The 19719-nt window shown below is 38.7% G+C and overlaps 1 protein-coding gene across 2 annotated transcripts in view; it reads left to right on the forward strand.

The window, feature by feature from the left end:
- Positions 1–18605, forward strand: part of LOC126162052 (G patch domain-containing protein 11) — a 158966-nt gene extending 140361 nt beyond the window's left edge. The window contains exons 6-7 of one of the 2 annotated variants that reach the window (XR_007534991.1): positions 9371–9507; positions 18345–18605. The gene's annotated coding sequence lies outside the window, so the exon portion shown is untranslated. The remainder of the gene's footprint in view (positions 1–9370; positions 9508–18344) is intronic. The other variant, XR_007534992.1, reaches the window with a different exon arrangement.
- Positions 18606–19719: the final 1114 nt, after the last annotated feature.

The following is a 19719-nucleotide window of genomic DNA, read 5'->3' on the forward strand; positions in this document are numbered from 1 at the left end:
ATGTTTATGTTCTTTACTGATTGCTAATAGAAATTCATCCTTTATCTGTTACGAGCAAAAAGTTTTCTTAAAATCAGCGACTGCCAGACAAAGCAGCAATTCTTACGCATTTCTTCAATGTAATATTTATGTCAATCTTGCAAAAGATATGTTTCACTGTGTCCACTTCTAAAGCTAGATTTTTCCTTTGGCTGATTAACATGGTGTTGATAGACAATATTTTGTGCGTTATGGAGAGTTAGCTGCTAGATTTGTAATTTTTATGTCTTGTTTGTCTGTTTTTTTTGTAAAGTGAAATAATTAGAGCATTGATTCAGTTTCAGGGCATTGTCCCTACCCCCCTCCCCCACCCCACTCTCATTTTTAACAGTTTTGCAAATTATTTATTTCTCTTTTTCCAACTTAACCCATATTTATTGACACATCATCTCCATTCCTCAGGGGCAACTTTCTTTTTTCATACTTCATACAGATTTATGTGCCTCGTTTGGTATTAATTCCACAGTGCCATTATTTTTAATAATAGCTGCCTGTGTCTTGAATTATAGAAAAATTTAAAGAATCTTGAAATGCTTATATAGTTTTCTCTGTGTTGTTATCTGTTCTTGTGTCATCTGCATCTAAACAGATGAAGGTCAAGGGTACCCAACACAAACTGTTATTTTCTTTTCTCAATACTTTTATTGCTTTCAGTTGCCATTGCATTGTCTGTCCTTATCCTCTTGAAGACATCACTGAGCAGTTTTGTTTAGATCAGTAGATTCTATAATGCCCTTATTATTATTTGCTTGAAATTTTCACCTTCTCCATGATAGTTGTCTTAATGTTTTAATCTCCTTTGGTCATATTTGAACATCATTTGTTCTTTGCCTAAATACTTTTGTTAAATAATTACTTCATTCAACTGTGTCTGCCACAATGTAAGTTTCCAACATGCTGATATTGCAGCTTAATTTTATCTGACAGATCTGTGTATTCTTAAATAAATTATCATACTCTCAACTTCATCACTTGCATTTCAAATCCTATATTGGAACCTTATATCCTGTACATTTTCTTTATTGTCTGGTATAGCATTATAAAATTCTACGAATGTATTACCTCTGTAATTTCTGGCAACATATCAGAAACATTGCAGTGATGAATCAGTTTTTAGTCTTGCTTCAATAGTCGACTGAAGTTTCCCATTTTCATCTTGTAATGGTCTCTGCTGTGAGTTGCAAGGTTCTAAAACTGTTTCGAGACACATCCTACCTCCTCATTGGTACATCAGTGTATTGCCACATAGCCTTCAATCATTTACATGGAGTATCTTTTCATTCTTTTTAAACTGAATCTAATTTACCTGTGATTCTTCTAATAGTTCTTGTATCAGTCTTCTTTTTCTTGCTTAAAACACCAAGCCTACATGTGCGTTTCATACCACGACTTAATTTCTGATCATCCCATTTGATTGTATTTGTCTTCTAGTTTCACTAACCCATTGCGAGATTCTAAATTGTACAGTTTATTGTCCCTAAATTAAAATTAGTTTAGTTTCTATTGTCCATGTTATTGTCACTTTAGCCAAACGTGTTGTGGAAATGTGTGAGCATAAAAGTACTTGGGTATCCCTCAAACCCTTATTACATTACCAGAATTCACTCATTCCACTATCCCCAACACTATGCCACCTGGGCCAGACTACTGATGTCCCAGGCACAAGCACTTGGCAGTAGGATCTCTGAAAAATCTATCCATGGTACACCGGGTACCCAGAGTCTGAAGAGTTTGGCAAGGCATATCGTCGCTAGGCAATGAAAACCTCGTAACTCAAATTGGTCAAATTTTACAGGAGAAACAAAAAACTAATTATAGAAATCACATGAGGACCTGATTAGTCAAATGTAGTGGTTTCTGCTACACAATATGGATCCGGTCATTGGTACATAAGACTTTATTATGCACTTCAAATTGTCTGCCGGCTTTTGGAGTTACGAGGTTTTCACAGTTTTTTTTTTTTTTTTTTTTTTTTTTTTTTTTTTTGTAGTGATGGAGATAAGAGGCATGTAACGAGTGCACGGTTAAGAATTGAAATGAATTTTTTCTAAAAGAACTTACTTAAATTTTGCATTATTTGTGTATTATGAAACGTCTGTAACAATACATTGTTACAGATATAAAGTGAAATGAATAATTTCACTTTGATCAAAATATTGGAATCTGGATGTTCATAAATTACAGTGTTTAAAAAACATAGAAACAATGTTGATAGCTTTAATTAACCTTTTCTTACTGTAAACATTTGTGCAGTTTATTAACATTTATTATTGTTACGATTGCTGCTACACTGAGTCATAGGTGGCTGTAAACAAGTTTATTTTCGGCTGCATTTTTTTAGACACGGACATGTTCTCTCATTACAAATGTGAGGCAATGTGTCATAAAATGAATGCACATCCTTAGGAAGGACTAGCTTTAGTTGTTGCAAATGCGTAAACTTTTCTGCGCTGATCTTTAGTGGTGAACTGTAGAGAGGGGGCACTGTAAATGAGCTGGGTATGTTTGACATCCTTCTTGGAAGTGGTTCCCACGTATCGCTGAATTTCAATTTATATTCCATTTTTCCGGAGGGATCATACTTGAGACACCGGATATCAGTCACTGTTGGATCCCCAATTTTGGATCCTGGCCGAATAGACGAATACAACGAGAGTTTGTCATAGGACTTGAAAAACGTGTGGTCCAAATAATTGGCAACATAAGGTCTAGGACTTTGCCTTGCGGTAGCACAAACTTCTACATAGCCAGCAAGAGTATAAATGTGCCTGTTTTTTAACTTCCTTTCTATGGTGGAGTGCATAGAATCACACTCCATTTGAGTGTGATCTTTCTCCAGAAATTTTTGCACTATTGTAATGCCTTTCTGATTGGCGAGATAAGAAAATAGCTTCTGAATCATTTTGGACGTACGTTTCTAGAAAATGCACGAGTATACTGGCAAATTCCGAAGCTGTTAGTCCACCTTCACTTTCGTGCCAAACGTAACAATAACCATCGTTACTTTTTAAATCATAAATGGTAAAGTTGTGGACCTTCAGTTTGCTTTTATAGTGCAGTGCAGATGCTTTTAGTCTGGGAAAAAGGAGAAGTGCTTGAAGGTCCATTGTAAACACTCTAGCTGATCCTAATTTATCACTATTTTTCGCTTCCCTTGCCTCAGTTTTTCGGGCCATATGCAAAGAGTATTCATTGTCTGAGAGATTGCCTGTCTGGTGAGAACAACAAATATCACACTGGTCCTTTTTAGGCGAAAATAAGTTAAGATTATTTTCATCGAATACCTCGCAGAACTGTTTGCAAGCAGCTGGGATTTGTCCTCTTTTCTTGCAAAATTGTATATATTCCCTATGTAGTTCTGATTTACTCTGCCAGTTAGGTTCCAAGTAGAGTTTTGTGGAAGAACGACGGCAGTAATGCGATTCCAGTTTCGGCAACTCTGCAAAAAAATCTGATGCTGATTGTCGTCCACCTGAAACTTTCGTTGGTCTCTCCTGCATTTGAGGCCCTTCTGCAAGCGTTCTTCCTGATGCACTAGATGCCCATGTTCTGACACTCAATTCGCCTAAGCACAAAGTATTCAGAAACATAGTCTTGCAGACTTTTTCTCTGTCATTCTATTACAAAATTGTAGTATAGTGTGTTAGAACGGTGAGATTTATTAGATTCTGAATTATTTCTGCGTCTTTTAACTGGAACGTAGTAGACATGGCTTCTAACAAAAATTTTTCTTTCACCCCAAAACATATCCTGCCAGAAATGATTAAATATTAGCTGTCTCTGCTCTTCTGTAATATCCTTGCAATTCCTGTTGCGATTTAGGGAAGAATGTTTACAAGTACATCGTGGTTTCATTTCCCTCCTACTTCTGTTCATTGTTGGTCTCTTCTTGTCAAATTCATCTTTTTGCATTCCTAAATAATCCTGTCCCCTCATACGTTTTTCTTTCTGCAAACTTTGAAGTGATTGATTGCTTTTCCTTATACGGCGCTACTTAGTACTTTTTGGTCCCACATCAACTTCGTCATCGTCGTCTTCCGTGCTGTTGTTATTGCTATGGTCATTTTGGTTTTTATCTGGATCGTACGCATCACTACTGCCACTGGAGATATCATCCTCGCTGCTGTGTTCGAAAAGACTTTCAAACTCAAAAGTGGAATTCGCCTCTGTATTGGCTTCTTTTTCCGCATTATCTATAGTGTAAACCATAACGTCATCAATAACATTTAAATAATTTAATCACCTCAACTTCCAAACAAGGATCTTACTTCCAGTTACAACAATATAAACTAGTTTTACCTTCATTTTGTAGGTCTACCCTTTCTTTTGGTACAGGACAAGGAGGAACCTGACTTTGGTCACTATTAATGGTGTTAGTGTGGAAGCAATCATTGGTACTGGTGCCACTACAAGTGTCATAAATAAGACCTTGTTCGACCAAATTACCCGCATAAAGAGATTACCTATATTGTCCGTGCAAAATTGCCAAGTTTCTGGCGCATTAGGCGCTGCGACACAGATAGTGAAGCAACAGGTGCAGGCCGATCTCTATGTAGAAGACGAGCAACTTAAGTGCCACTTCTTACTAATTAAAAATTTATTGGTTCCTTGCATCCTGGGATGGGATTTTCTGCGCGGTAGAAACGCGAAAATTGATCTACCTGTGGGAAAATGCGTAGTTACAAACGCAAAAGTATTGCACTACGGTTAATTAGGACTCCAAATGTACATAACAGATACTGTCGTAATATTATTGTTAAATTGGTAGGCCCAAGAATACTTCACATTTCTAGGGATTTCGAGACGTCAGAATCTCTGAACTCGAAAATTAATTACGCAGAAGCACCTAACAATTCAGCATCAATTGCAGCAAAAGCATTCGAGTCGGCCTATCTGAACCAAGTACAGAAGAAATAACTCGCAAATCTCATTGAAGATTATATGCCTATGTTTGATGGTAAACCTGGCATCATAAAGAACTTTGTGTATAACACGGAGATTGCCCCACACGAAACTTTTTGTAGGACATCATATGCCGTGCCGTGGAGTAAAAACGGAAGCTATCATTGAAGATACCGTTCAGTGACAAAGTCAAGGGACTTTACAACCAGATAGATTTAAAAATGTGTTATGAATGATCAAATGTTAGTAAACAAAGTGCTACTTAACCACTTGAAGTAATGACCTTTATTACATGTGTACCAGTATTTGTATGTAAACAACTGTACTGTGTATCTAACTTGTATATAGATTTCATGATGTGTGTATAACTAATGCGAATCTCTTTCTTTCGGTATTTAGCTCGTAAGTTTTTTCCATTTGAATTAGTTAAGTAAATAACTTCATTCAATAATCAAAGATAACTTTTTCAAAAGGAACTTTTTTCAAATGTTATTGCTTTAATGGATATGAATAATCAGTCATGGCAGGAATGAAGTTAAAGAAACATTTTAAACTGTCTTTGCAAAGTCAATGAATAAACTCAAACTTTGAATCATTTGATGAATAGTAAATTTCATTTTTCCACTTATTTATGAAATAATTTCGATTTTTGTGCTAATGTGTTATTTGTAATTTGTATATAGAACCCTGAGATAGTCAGGCTCTAGAGAATCAGAGGTGTTGCCTTGATTGAACCATTAGATAATACTTCCTTACGTGGTAGCCTTTTGTCTAATTTTCGTTGCAATTTTAATTTCTTAAGTAGGAAGTAAAATCGCGAGATTTTCTCTACTTGACCGAGCAACGAATATAATTTGAATGAGAAAGGAATTTATGTTTTCTTTCCTGTGAATATGTAAATGGTTACGAGTAACTGAATTTTGAGTAATGTATATTTATAATTTCATTGTAATTCTTTATGGACAGTAAAGATGATCTTCTGATCAGTGACTGTTACTGTGAAATCCAGTATATGAACCTCCAACGCGAGTATAGCTAAATGTACACAGCAGTTAACTCTCACAGACCTGTGTTTCAAAGAATACCTAGATATTGTAACTATAAAATTTGCCTAAAGTGAATACGTTGATTGAGACTTTTTAAAATGAAGCGTCATCGTATTTTTCACTGAACAGTGTTTTGATTTACTGGACAATATATAAAAGCAAAGGTTGTCACAATGAACTGTGTATAAAAATAATCCTATTTAATGAATAGTGGTACCACGTCAGGTTTTGTGAGGCGATTTGGTGACATTTCCCCACACATTACTGTGAGCGAACTGTGTGAAGTGCTTCATTCAGTGACCATAAATTGCAACCAGACAGAAAGTGATCTCTGAATTTTGTGCTTTACAAACCGAAAACAAGTGTGATCAATAGGGCAGAATCCGCCCGGGAATTACAAATTTGATCAACTTGTTAAAGACTATGTTTCGTGTGTGTAGCCGGAACATTGAGTCAACGTTCTTGCTTTGGCTTGAACATTTCCTCGTCAGCCGCCGCTAGCCTCGCCTGAACTATTGTTGAAAAGGTTTACGCAGCACTGTGCGGAGCCAACTAATGTTTGCCGAACCGTACGTAGAGAGACTTCGCGCGCAACGGCTATCAATCGCACTCCGCGCTCTGTGAAGCGTTGTGGATGAAAGTCATTCGTCATTCCATCACGTGAAAATTTAAATAGAAGGCTGTTATGAAACATAACCACAAAACATACACTACACACACAGTAAAGTTATAAAGTATACTTTGATTGAAAACTGGTTAATTCACCGTAACACAAATTTCAATACAACTGTATTGTAAAATATTTCAGATTTTTCCTGTTACAATTTATGATGTGTTGTGTAATCATAACCCAGAGTAATATTCTTTTCCATACTAATATGACGTTAATAGCAAAAAAGGTATATTTATTGTTCTGTGATCATGTAATCAATTGAGATTTGAGTTGAAATATTTAAGGATTCATAAAAAAATATCAGCATAGTTGACCACCAGTTCAGTGAATTGACTTTAAATATTTACTACCTGGTACTATTCTATAAAAGCATAACTTCCAAATAGTGCAACCTAAAAGGTAGTGAACTCCAAAGTAAAAGTAATTTTACTGAACACTCAATAATACTGCAATATACAACTACAATTTGAAAATATCATAAAGTCCTGATTGTGATATAACTCGTAGACATGCACAACCCTCGACTCACGGCGGCGGTTTTTTTTTTTTAAACGGTTTTGTTTCTCCCGGACCCCCCCTCGAAATTTAACCAAACAGTAGTCCAAATGTGAAGGTGCACATGTCAGTGATAGAAAGCGACTGGAAGCTAAACAATAAACATTGTAAAGGGAACGTAAACCCTATGATCAATTGAAATAACTGATACCTGTCTATGACTAATCAGGGGATTTATTGTTACCAAAATTGGACGGTAATTTCAAAATATTGTAAATAGTTTTCAAATTCCCGTCTGCGGGGTGATGTAATATTGTGCCCTGCCCGCGACGTAATAAAATACTATTTTCCTTTCCTATCGAAATATCAAGAGTTTAAGATATAATTTAACCACTGATTCATCAATGAACTGCGTTGCAAGTCAGCGAATATATACGCCCAGGATCATGAGAGCGGCGTAGCATTATCATCTGTATTTTGTTCTACGAGGTGCATTCAAGTTCTAAGGCCTCCGATTTTTTTTCTAATTAACTACTCACCCGAAATCGCTGAAACTGGCGTTACTTCTCGACGTAATCGCCCTGCAGACGTACACATTTTTCACAACGCTGACGCCATGATTCCATGGCAGCGGCGAAGGCTTCTTTAGGAGTCTGTTTTGACCACTGGAAAATCGCTGAGGCAATAGCAGCACGTCTGGTGAATGTGCGGCCACGGAGAGTGTCTTTCATTGTTGGTAAAAGCCAAAAGTTACTAGGAACCAGGTCAGGTGAATAGGGAGCATGAGGAATCACTTCAAAGTTGTTATCACGAGGAAACTGTTGCGTAACGTTAGCTCGATGTGCGGGTGCGTTGTCTTGGTGAAACAGCACATGCGCAGCCCTTCCCGGACGTTTTTGTTGCAGTGCAGGAAGGAATTTGTTCTTCAAAACATTTTCATAGGATGCACCTGTTACCGTAGTGCCTTTTGGAACGCAATGGGTAAGGATTACGCCCTTGCTATCCCAGATCATGGACACCATCATTTTTTCAGCACAGGCGGTTACCCGAAATTTTTTTGGTGGCGGTGAATCTGTGTGCTTCCATTGAGCTGACTGGCGCTTTGTTTCTGGATTGAAAAATGGCATCCACATCTCATCCATTGTCACAACCGACGAAAAGAAAGTCCATTCATGCTGTCGTTGCACGTCAACATTGCTTGGCAACATGCCACAAGGGCAGCCATGTGGTCGTCCGTCAGCATTCGTGGCACCCACCTGGATGACACTTTTCGCATTTTCAGGTCGTCATGCAGGATTGTGTGCACAGAACCCATAGAAATGCCAATTCTGGAGGCGATCTGTTCAACAGTCATTCGGCGATCCCTCAAAACAATTGTCTCCACTTTCTCGATCATGTCGTCAGACCGGCTTGTGTGAGCCCGAGGTGGTTTCGGTTTGTTGTCACACGATGTTCTGCCTTCATTAAACTGTCGCACCCACGAACGCACTTTCGACACATCCATAACTCCATCTCCACATGTCTCCTTCAACTGTCGATGAATTTCAATTGGTTTCACACCACGCAAATTCAGAAAACGAGTGATTGCACACTGTTCAAGTAAGGAAAACGTCGCCATTTTAAGTATTTAAAACAGTTCTCATTCTCGCCGCTGGCAGTAAAATTCCATCTGCCATATGGTGCTGCCATCTCTGGGACGTATTGACAATGAACGCAGCCTCATTTTAAAACAATGTGCATGTTTCTATCTCTTTCCAGTCCGGAGAAAAAAACTCAGAGGCCTTAGAACTTGAATGCACCTCGTATATAAGAATGCGCGCTCTTCTTTTCTTTCTCTTCTTTAGTCGCGCGCTATCCGACAGCATCTTACGCTACCAGACTCTTATTTTCTTCCGTTTTGCTCAAATGAACTGAAATTGTATTCCTGTTATGAATTTGTTTAATTGTGCCATTATTATCGCCAATTTCGATTACTGATATGACTTTACTATGAATGCTTTTTTCTTTCATTCCAGAGTCAGGCTAAGGTTATTGTAATTTCTACATATTTCGCCAGAATACGGAAAAAATTCTTTGTTATGTTCAAAACTGTAAGATTAATACACGAAATGTCTGTATAAAAAGCTTCTTTTTTTAAATAATAATTGTTTAATTTGGCATTTCTGCTTTCATTTCATAGTAATGATCATCAATCCCCAATTTATAAATGTTACAGATTTTGCTTTACTACATTTTTTATATTGTCAACGCGAGGCGAGAAGACAGTAACTTCCCTGAGATTATAGAAACCCAAATTAAACGTTTGTCAGCACGACACGAGTCTACTGACCTTCACTTCAAACAATAAAAAAGGTAAAAAACAGTAGGTATAACTAAGGAGTGTAGTGATTTTCTTACGAAGTTGATAATATTGTGTGCATTTTCTGACAAAAATTAATTTTCATTAGAGAGACTAAGAAAGTGACCTGTGTGGGCGTGTGAAATATTTAGGTTCATTTTACTTTTCATTTAGTAGATTTCCTTTTAATTAATTATTTGTAATAATTAGTAACAATTATTATTACTACAGACTTTTTAGTGTTTCCTAGTTTCCTTGGGAAGTTTCTTTCCTTAGCTGCTACTGCATCACTCAGTTGCTGCTTTGCCTCATCTTTTGTCGTCTGGGTTACACTTCCTCTAAGGTTGGGGAATCTTTTCAATGTTTTTCGGAAAATCACTAAATGTTAACTCTGAGGTACTCGGTTTACCCAACTCAGCAGAATCAATTACGACATCTGTGATCACGGTTATAGTGTTTGTTTCTGTCAGTAATAAATTGGTGGCATCGGGTATGGCAACAGACACTTGTGTTGAGTGCTGCTCAGGTGTTTCTCGATTAACGTTCTCAACTGGTCCGTCTGTAGTATCGGCTCGAGCATAAATCCAACCAGGGCAGACATTTGGGTTGAAAGGGGTAATCCCTGTGCTACGGAACCCTTCTATGGATATACGAAGAGTGGCAGCATTGGTGAATGCTGCAACATACAATTTACCCAGCACGACCTGGATGACTCAGAAGTTAATTTTTAGTTTTAATAGAGTAGTATGTGCTTACAGGGGTACTGAAGTGACTTCCAACGGGTACAAGTGATTTTTTGTACGTACTGGAAAGCACAGCAAAATTACATTAACTCATCTGAGCCAAGAAATTAGTCCCAGAATCTTTGCGTAAGTTGCATGGCTGTCCCAAGAGAAGAACGGGCTTTTCTTCTGATGGTCAGGCAAAATCAATAAATAATTGGAATCATATATCGATAATTTCCTTCTGCAGCCACCCAGATAATTGGTGAGCAGCAATAGTTCCAGGTAGTGTCTCGTCCAGGAATTCTGGTTTTGCTCCTTCTCTAGGGAAAACATTACATTGTTGGCATGGAATCACCAGTAGCACTCATGCAAATTTCCGCAATGACGAGAACCCCTCGTTTAGCTGAGGAGAGACACCAACTTGCCTCTTTCCTTTAAACGCCAAGCATCTGGATGTTTTCGTGGGCACAGTTACAATGCCCATTTCGTTGACGTTGCAGATCCTGTCTGGAGTTTGGTCGCGCTCATCATAAATCTGCTTTAGTAGCGAAAAGAAACTGATCACAGCAGGCTGATTGAAACTCATACCACGAGCCAGAGACACGGGCTCAGGAGCATGGAAACTCACACGTGGATGACGTTTTAGATATGTATAAAACCAAGCTTGCCAACCATCTGTTTCTGTTTGCTGCAAGTGTGAGCAAGTCCATTTCTCTCAGCTAATTCATACGCTAGCCTGCAGAGTTCATTAAGACTTGGGCCAAACAATCTATTTTCCATGGTAATGACATGGCCAATTAACTCTTTCCCTTGTGGAAGAGAGAATGTCGCCTTATATCGATCCAAACCTTTATCCGCACGTCTCTGCACAGATGGCAACCCACTGATTACTTTCGATACTCTTGCTTGCAGACTACTACATGTAACTCCATATTCCTGCAGTGCCTTCAGATAACACATCTTGCCTTCTAAAACATCCTTAACGGCGAGGTTCATACTTTCCACATGCCATGAGTGTCGTTCAGTTGTTCTTATGTGCTTTCCCATTTTACCAACCAATCAGAAAAAGAAAAAAATTGTTTCCATTGTACAGGACTAATCTGAATTAAGACGAATAAAAAAAGACATTATTAGTTGGTTATGTGGGTCACAAACTAGTGCATCCTCCTATTTCTTTATGAATTAATCTGAATAGAAAGTAAGACAATGTTCCATTTGCGGCCTGTGAAGTAATACTTGTAAGCACTTTCATATTTTCCCTAGAATTCAAATTTCTCAAAAAGAAGAAATTAATTTTTGATCTATTTAAATAATTATACACTTATTCATTTCTTTATGAACCAATACAAAATAAAAAAACACTAATTTTCTTGACATATGCAGTAACGAACTTTTGCTATTTTTTTCTTTACCTTCAAATGGAAATAAAAAAAATAAAATCATAGCCAAATGGAATACAAAGTAAGAGAATGCTTTATTTGTAAATTGTGCAAATCATGGAGTTTAGTTGGTTAAAATGGAACACTATCAAGTTCTGCCCAACCATGTAGTACCCCATTTTGGCAAATTCTGCATTGTAAAGCAAATATTCGCGGCGATGGCGACTATTCCAAGGTTATGAAACTATTATTTCACACTAATAAAGGGCGATAATAGTATATTATTAATAACAACTTATCTTCTCCCATTATTTAATATGAGTAGGTGGAAACAGCACTTAAGCTGGAGAAAATAATTTAACAAAACTTGCTAATTATTAAGTTTGAAGCACACAAGCCATTAAACAAAGGACAGCAAACATTTGCTCACTGGAGACTGATGATGTCATGGGAGGAAGTAGTAGAGTGCAAAAACCAGTAGATAGCAGCCGCAACTGGAGAGATAGGGAGAGTACTTTTTTTCAAACTAGCCTGTTTTGGCAAACTCTCCCCTTTCTATGAGGACTATTCCTTTGGAAACACGCACAAAAAAAAAAACAGTAGCCATCACCTCACCAGATGACAAAATGGCCTTTGCCTTCTTCAATGAACGTTCGCCAGGCTTTATCCATTGTTTTGACTACTGTTTTGACTCTTGTGAGTAATGGTTGATCCAAATTTCAAGTCACAAAGCGGCACTAAAAGTCTTGGGGATTGCAACCGAACATAGCCAGGCACTGTGTTGAAATATTCTGCTGGATGCACTTTTGGTCGACCATGAGCAATCGCACCACTCACCTCACACAGAGCTTCTTCACAGCCAATTCTCGATGAGAATACTACACACTCGCTCAGCTGATATTCCTACAGCCTCAGCAATCTCACGAACTATTATTCAGAGGTCTTGCTTCACAATATCGTGGATTTTGTCAATGGTTACCTTTGTGACGACGTCAGTTGGACGGCTGGAGCGCACTTCGACTTTGGTGCTTGTCCAACCACATTTAAATTCATTAATCCAAAAGTAAATGGTCTTCAATGATGGTGCACAGTCCATGTTAACTTCATCCAGTTCTGTTTTGATTCGTGCAGCAGTCCAAACCTTCAAATCAAAATGTTTAATAACAGCACAAAACTCAGTTTTCTCCATTTTCGATCGCAGTTGACACACTGACCAATTCAGAAGACTGTCAACAATGAACTTATACTGTACATGTTGAAATTATTTGTACAACCCTTGCAATAATCAAGCTTGCCAATTATGAAGGCACAACATTTTTGTTGTTCCATTCTTTCGTGGAAATTTACCAGACTTACCAAATCACACTACAATCCTGTTGAAATGTAAGCCCAGGATGGCATGCCATGAAGGAAATAAAACAGGGCGTAGAATTCATCGATATACAGCTGTGCTGTAAGGGTGCCACAAATAACAACCAAAGGGATCCTGATATGAAATGAAATGGCAATCCTGGTTGATGGGCCATAGGGCAGGCGACAGTCAGGTTGGTATTCCTCCACAGTCCCAGGCGTCCTTAGACACGTCCTTGCTGGTCATCAGGGCTCAGTTCAATGTGGGGTTTATCACTTAAAGACAACTCTACTCCAGTTAATAACATTCCAGGACTTATGAGAAGTGCAGACGTGTCTGGATACGCCCTGGACTGCTGTGGGATACCAACCTGACTGTCACAGTTCGAAAATAAGGACTGATGATATGGGATGCCATTTATTTCACAGCAGGATCCATTTGGTAGTCATCCATGACACCTTGACAGCACAGTGGTATGTCGATGATACTCCACCCATTTTGTTACCCTCCATGGCAAACCATTCTGAGCTTACATTTCAGCAAGAAAATACATCCCTTTGAACGGCGAGAGTTTCTACTGCTTGTATTTGTGCATGCCAAACCCTACTTGGCCAGCAAGATCGCCAGATCTTTCGCCAATTGAGAACGTTTGTAGTGTCATAGGCATGGTCCAACAACCAACTTGGGATTATAATGGTCTAGTGCAACAATTTGACAGAATTTGGCACAACATCCCTCAGCATAGCGTCCAACAACTCTAACGATCCACACCAAACTGAATAACTGCCTTCATAAGGGCCGGAGGTGGACTGGTGTATTATTGACTTGCTTAATTTGTGTCGCTCTTTCTCTTGAATGAATTATCTAATTTTTTTTAATTGAAATCATTTGTTTGTCTGTACATGTACATCATATCTATTGATTTCCATTCCTTTCAGATAATTCCTTTGTGGTGCGTCTTTTTTTTTTTTTTTTGTCTTACAGTGTATTAACATTTCAGTATAAAGGTACAAACAGTAATTGTTCTCCTTAAAAGAAATGAAAAGCTCATGGTGAATAAAGGCCAGAAAACCAGGAGAAGACGGTGAGAAGGTTTCGAGAAAAAATAATTTTCGAGACCAGTGCCCAAATAATCCTACTTTTTAGATATGGTTAAGACATCTTCCTCATAATGGATTCAAATGTAGGTGTGCTGCATGTAATGTGGAAATATTATGTGGAAAAAGTGAACTATATAAGCATTGAGCATTGTATTGTGTATTGAACTGGGGACCTACAAACGATGGAGAGGTTATGTCCCTGCCATAGCCCTCAGTGTATTACAACCCTGCAACAAGCTACAGCAGTCCACTCACCCCACCTCTGCACCACACTTAACACAGGGTTATTGTGCTGTTCAGCCCCCAGTGGACCCCCCCCCCCCTCCCCAGGAATGTCTCATACCAGACGAATGTAACCCCAAATGTTTGCGTGGTAGAGTAATTATAATCGACGTGTATGTGGAATGTTCAAATATGAGTGAATTTATAAGGGACCAAACTGCTGAGGTCATTGGTCCCTAGACTTACACGCTACTGAAACTAACTTATGCTAAGAACAACACACACACACACACACACACACACACACACACACACACACACACACACACACACCAATGCCTGAGGGAGGACTTGAACCTCTGGCGGTAGGGGCTGTACAATCTGTGATATGACGCCCTAGACTGCGTGGCCGCGTACGTGGAGATAGTGTTCACACAGCAATCGCCGACATAGTGTAACTGAGGTGGAATAAGCGAAACGAGCTCGCATTCCCAGAGGCAGATGGAAAACCGCCTTAAAAACCATCCACAGGCTGGCCGGCACACCGGGCGGATTCATGGTGGAGATTGGCATGCCTTCCCGCCCGCGCAGCAGGCTGGGCAGGCAACTATACAAGCATACTCGAAGACAGAAACATATAAAGTTAGTCAAAACTTTTGTGGTTACACCACCACAAATAGGGTTGCTGACTGACGTTCTCAGGCAGAAGAGTGAAATGTCTGTTACTTGAACTACAGTTCAGTATAGAACATGTTACAAGGTGTACACATTGTATTGTGTTGTGTGCAAATAAATGCTTTACATCCGTATATCTTTTTGGGTGTATTAAAAGTGTGTTCCCCAATCCTATATTTGGGAAAATACCTACATCAGAAGATCGTGTGTTCAAATCACCTCTCGGTCACCAGTATAGGTAGTTTCTCTCGTGTATGATACGGGGAACGTACCAATAATACACCAGATATTATAACTGTAACCTTGTAACAAGTTATAGAGCAAACTGCCAATCCCAGCCATTGATATTCCACTACTCTTAGCAAGAATGCTAGTCAACAATCCTGAGGCCCAGCTGAAAAGGAATATCTCCAAGCTTTTTATATGAACATTTTAAAACCTTTTAAAATAAAACATACGTTATTAACATTCCACTTTTTATTCTTTCTTCGTATCTACATATTTGTAGCCCTATGCCGCAAGAGGGTTCCGAATTGTAGCATATAACATGGTGGTGTGTAACGTCTCTGTGTCGGTGTATGAGAAGCAATGTGCTTTAATTGAGTTTCGAATTCAAAGAGTTCATCCACTCATGGAGCACCCTCTCCTTCAGCATGACAAAGCAAGACCACACATGAGCACTACGACAACTGCAATAATCTGACACCTTGGGTTCACTGTCATGATCCTGCTCCACACAGTCCCAACTTGGCACCACCCGGTTTTCATCCGTTTCCAAAACTTTAGGAACGCCTTCGAGTACTTCACTTTGATAGTGATGCAACTGTGCAGAGGTTAGGTTGTGGCTCCAACAATGTCAAACCTTCTACAGCGACAGTATGACAAACTGGTGTCTCGTTGGGAGTAAAGCATTCATCACCATGGTGACTATGTTGGGAAATAAATATAGATATGAAGAATAAATCTGTAGAATGTTAATAATGTTTGTTTTATTGAAAAAGCTTTGAGAGATTTCACATAAAAAATTCTTAGGAATTACTTTTCAGCACACCCTTGTATTTGTGGCGGTGTGCCCATACTTTCACGACCAAGCCATCCATAAGTAGATACATACCTAAAATGGAAATAACCCATTAACAAATCAGTCAAAGAAAGACACTCCCTCCCCCAACCCCCGGAACATAATGTTGCATTCCAGATTGTTGATCATTTAATCACCCTAGAGAATCATGTATTTTCTGATTCTAAAGTAGCTTAGAACATTTAAGTGAAAAGGTCGAAGTGCACCAACTTCATAAATGAAATTTTTGCTGAAGTAGAAACAATTGAATTTGTTGATATCAAAGATACGCTCTCTTAAGTGTTGTAGGATGGAAGCTCATACATAAGCTTAGATAAATTGCTGTGTGTTGTGGTCAGGTATGTCTGTAGTTTCAGGTATAATTAGAACAGGACTTCTAGAATTCATCATGATCCAAATAACTAATATTGTAGGCATTTCGTGTGATGGAATCAATTTAATTGTTGGTATCGGAGATTCTTTCGTTCCTCTCCTTAAACATGAGGTACATCATGTCATAATGTAATGCATTAGTCATTCAGCAGCCTTAGTAGGTAGTAAAGCTCGTGAGAATCTCCCTCATGCCGAAGAAAACGTTCTAAGAAATATATCATCTTATTTATATTACCGTTCCAAGCGTTGTTGCATAATTAGTTGAGATCCAAGAGTTTATGAACATGGAAAAGAATAAGATACTGAAACGAGCAACTACAAGATGACTAGCAATGCACCAATGTCTATGCTGCGTAGTAGGTAACTGGTCTGCATTACTGTGCTTTTTAATGTAGCTGCATTTGAGGATAAACTAAAAAGTGCTGATTCAGTCATGAGTAATCTAAATAACCTTATCACCAAAGCTTAACACTTGTTTCTGAAATGTGCTTTTAATTTTCTCTTTGATGCTGTCTTCCAGAGTCAAAAGACTCTTATTCATTTCCTAGAAGAAAATTCTGTTCAACTTCTTACAGAAACATGTCAGAAATTTTTGTCAATAAGAGCAAACTACTATTTCCAAGTCGTCCTCAAAATTTTCTTCCCTTAACTTACGTGTATATAGGGCCCAAGTGTGAAACATTGCTTAAGGGATCTACCTGCTTCTGGTGTTGATGAAATTAGAAAGAGATGACTGGAATTTTGTGTGTATGCGTTTAATAAATATAAACACTTTTGCCAATTAGGGATCCAATGTATGCAGCAATGAAATTTTTGTGCCCTACTATAGCACTGGGAAAGCATAAGTCCGGACTTACAGAATTAAAACAGGGCAAAAAATCACTTTTACTTTGTGTTTGCTAAGGATCCCTCCTATTCTTGATGATAGGCTTCCCACATAGAGTAATCTGAGAACGAGCTTCCACACATGAACATAGCATTTGAACCAATTTGTATTCTCCACAGCAGATACACATTATCAATAAAAACAACGCTGGGCTAAGGAATGCAGAAGAAGACATGGAAAGTTTGAAAAATATATGGCTTTCCTGCCATATGTGGAAAGCCTACTGTCAAAAATAGGGCCAGCAAACACAAAGTAAAAGTGATTTTTCGCCCCCTCCCCTTCCCTCAAAACAGCACCACTCCTGGGTTCCATTAAAGATTTTTTGTGGCTTTGGAAGTCTGGGGGTTGCAAGATCCTCTGTGAGTGTGATCTTTCACGCATTGGACAGACGACATGTATAGTCCACAAAAGATACACACAATACTGCAGCAGTGTGCGATTTGCAGGGGGGGGGGGGATGGGGGGGATTTCCCCCCCTCTGCATCAGACCATGCCCTCCTATGGTTTTAGTTTACGCATCCCAACATGGGATGTTTATTTCCCATGCACTGGAGTAAAACTTTACATATAATTTAAATTTGTGGAGTTGAACACTGAAAGTTTTTAATACAGTCTTACTATTAATACTATTAATATGTTTGGTTATTAATTTTGAAAAAGTGATATGTAGTAGTTAAGCATTTCAAAATCTGTTTCTCTCCTCTATCACCTCCTACCGTCACTCTCCCCTTCGCTAAGGTCAATTTCTCTCCCCCTCTAAGTCAATCTCCTCCTCCTCCCCCGTCTTTCTGTCCCTGTGACATCCAACATTTACGTATTGAAAGCAGTAATTTGCGTATACAATTGTCGTAAGGACAGTGCTGAATGTTTCTTTGTAGTTGATGTATTCACTTCCAGTATTCGGAGGACACGTAATTTGCACATGTTTGCCATATATGGCTCCTATGCAGTGAGGGAAATTCCAATCCACTTAGAAATTTCTTGCTACCTTCTGCCATTCTTCAGTATACTTTGGAATCTGAAAAGTAAAACATACTCATTACTTTCCCTATTTTTTCAGACTGATGACACAGAGGACACAGTATCAAAAGATGACGGCGATGAAGCTCTTGAAGAACATGTACCTCCCACATATGTCAAGCACATATTTTCAAATGTTCTTTTTAAAGCGGCCTAGGGGGAGTATGAACAGCAAACTCCGAGCATTGAAACATTGGTTGCAAAACCTAGCTGTGAAATTGTATATGTGGACAATAATAATTGTGACGAATTTGTTCAAACAGAAACAGAAGAGCTCGAATTAATTCGATTTTAGAAATAAGTATTTTTAACAGTTCTTTAATACCCATTTTTATTTGCTTAAAATGCCAATAAAACATTACTTAAATGAAATCAGTATTGAATGTTGCGTGCTTACCTTTATGTAATAAAATTGCTTCACATACTTGTGGCACTATGAGGGAAATAGCAGAATATATTACTTTAAATAAATACATTAGTGGTGCAAGTACCAAGCAGGCCGCCACTGCGATCACTTTATCATCCATTATACTGCAAGACCGACACACGTGTGGCACAAATTCTGTTGCTTTGGTATAAATTAACTTGCCGCATGCAAAATACGCCGCAAGATGTTGCCTGTTGTAGCATGCTACAAGACGACGCACGCCACATTTCCGTAGCATGCCACAATGTTGCAAGACGTCGCCCCAGCGTAAACGAGGCTTGAGAGCCAGGTCTGTATCGTATGGTGGATGTGACGTGTTGCGTACGAAACTAAAACCTGCAATCAGATCCAAACGTCGTGGAAAACTGTGAAGAGGTGTCATCCTGCAGCAAGATAACGCTCGCCCACATTCTGCCAAACGGACAGCCGACGCAATAAAGGAGTTGAGGTTCTTGGTGCTGGAACATCCACAATACAGTCCAGACCTGTCTCCAAGCGATTTTCACATGTTTGGACCCTTAACGGAAGCACAACAGGGAAGAAGATTTGAAAGTGATGAAGACGTCATTGCTGCGGTGCAAAATTGGTTACAGATGCAACCGAAAAACGTATTTTCTGATGAAATAATAATAAAAAAAACTCGTAAAACGTCGGGAAAACTGCATTGAAGTCCAGGGAGGTTACGTAGAAAAATAATGCATGTTTCAGTTTTCTATCATCAGAATAAATGCAGCTTTTTGAATTCCCCTCGTATACCTGTATGTAAATGATTTTGTAAGTAAGCTTTACCTATAACGTACTTTTGAAGATATAACAAGGGTTGGCTTTTCTGATAGTGCATACGCGTGAATAGTGAGTTTCGGCATTAACATCTATTTATAAATAACTGTTTAGCCATGGGTAACGCCACGGTCTAAGCTAGTAACATATATAATTATACTAACCCGCTAAGACATCCCCCCCCCCCCCCCCCAATTGGTAAAAGCAC

The sequence above is a fragment of the Schistocerca cancellata genome, chromosome 2 (genome assembly GCF_023864275.1).
Source record: "Schistocerca cancellata isolate TAMUIC-IGC-003103 chromosome 2, iqSchCanc2.1, whole genome shotgun sequence".
Taxonomy (NCBI): domain Eukaryota; kingdom Metazoa; phylum Arthropoda; class Insecta; order Orthoptera; family Acrididae; genus Schistocerca; species Schistocerca cancellata.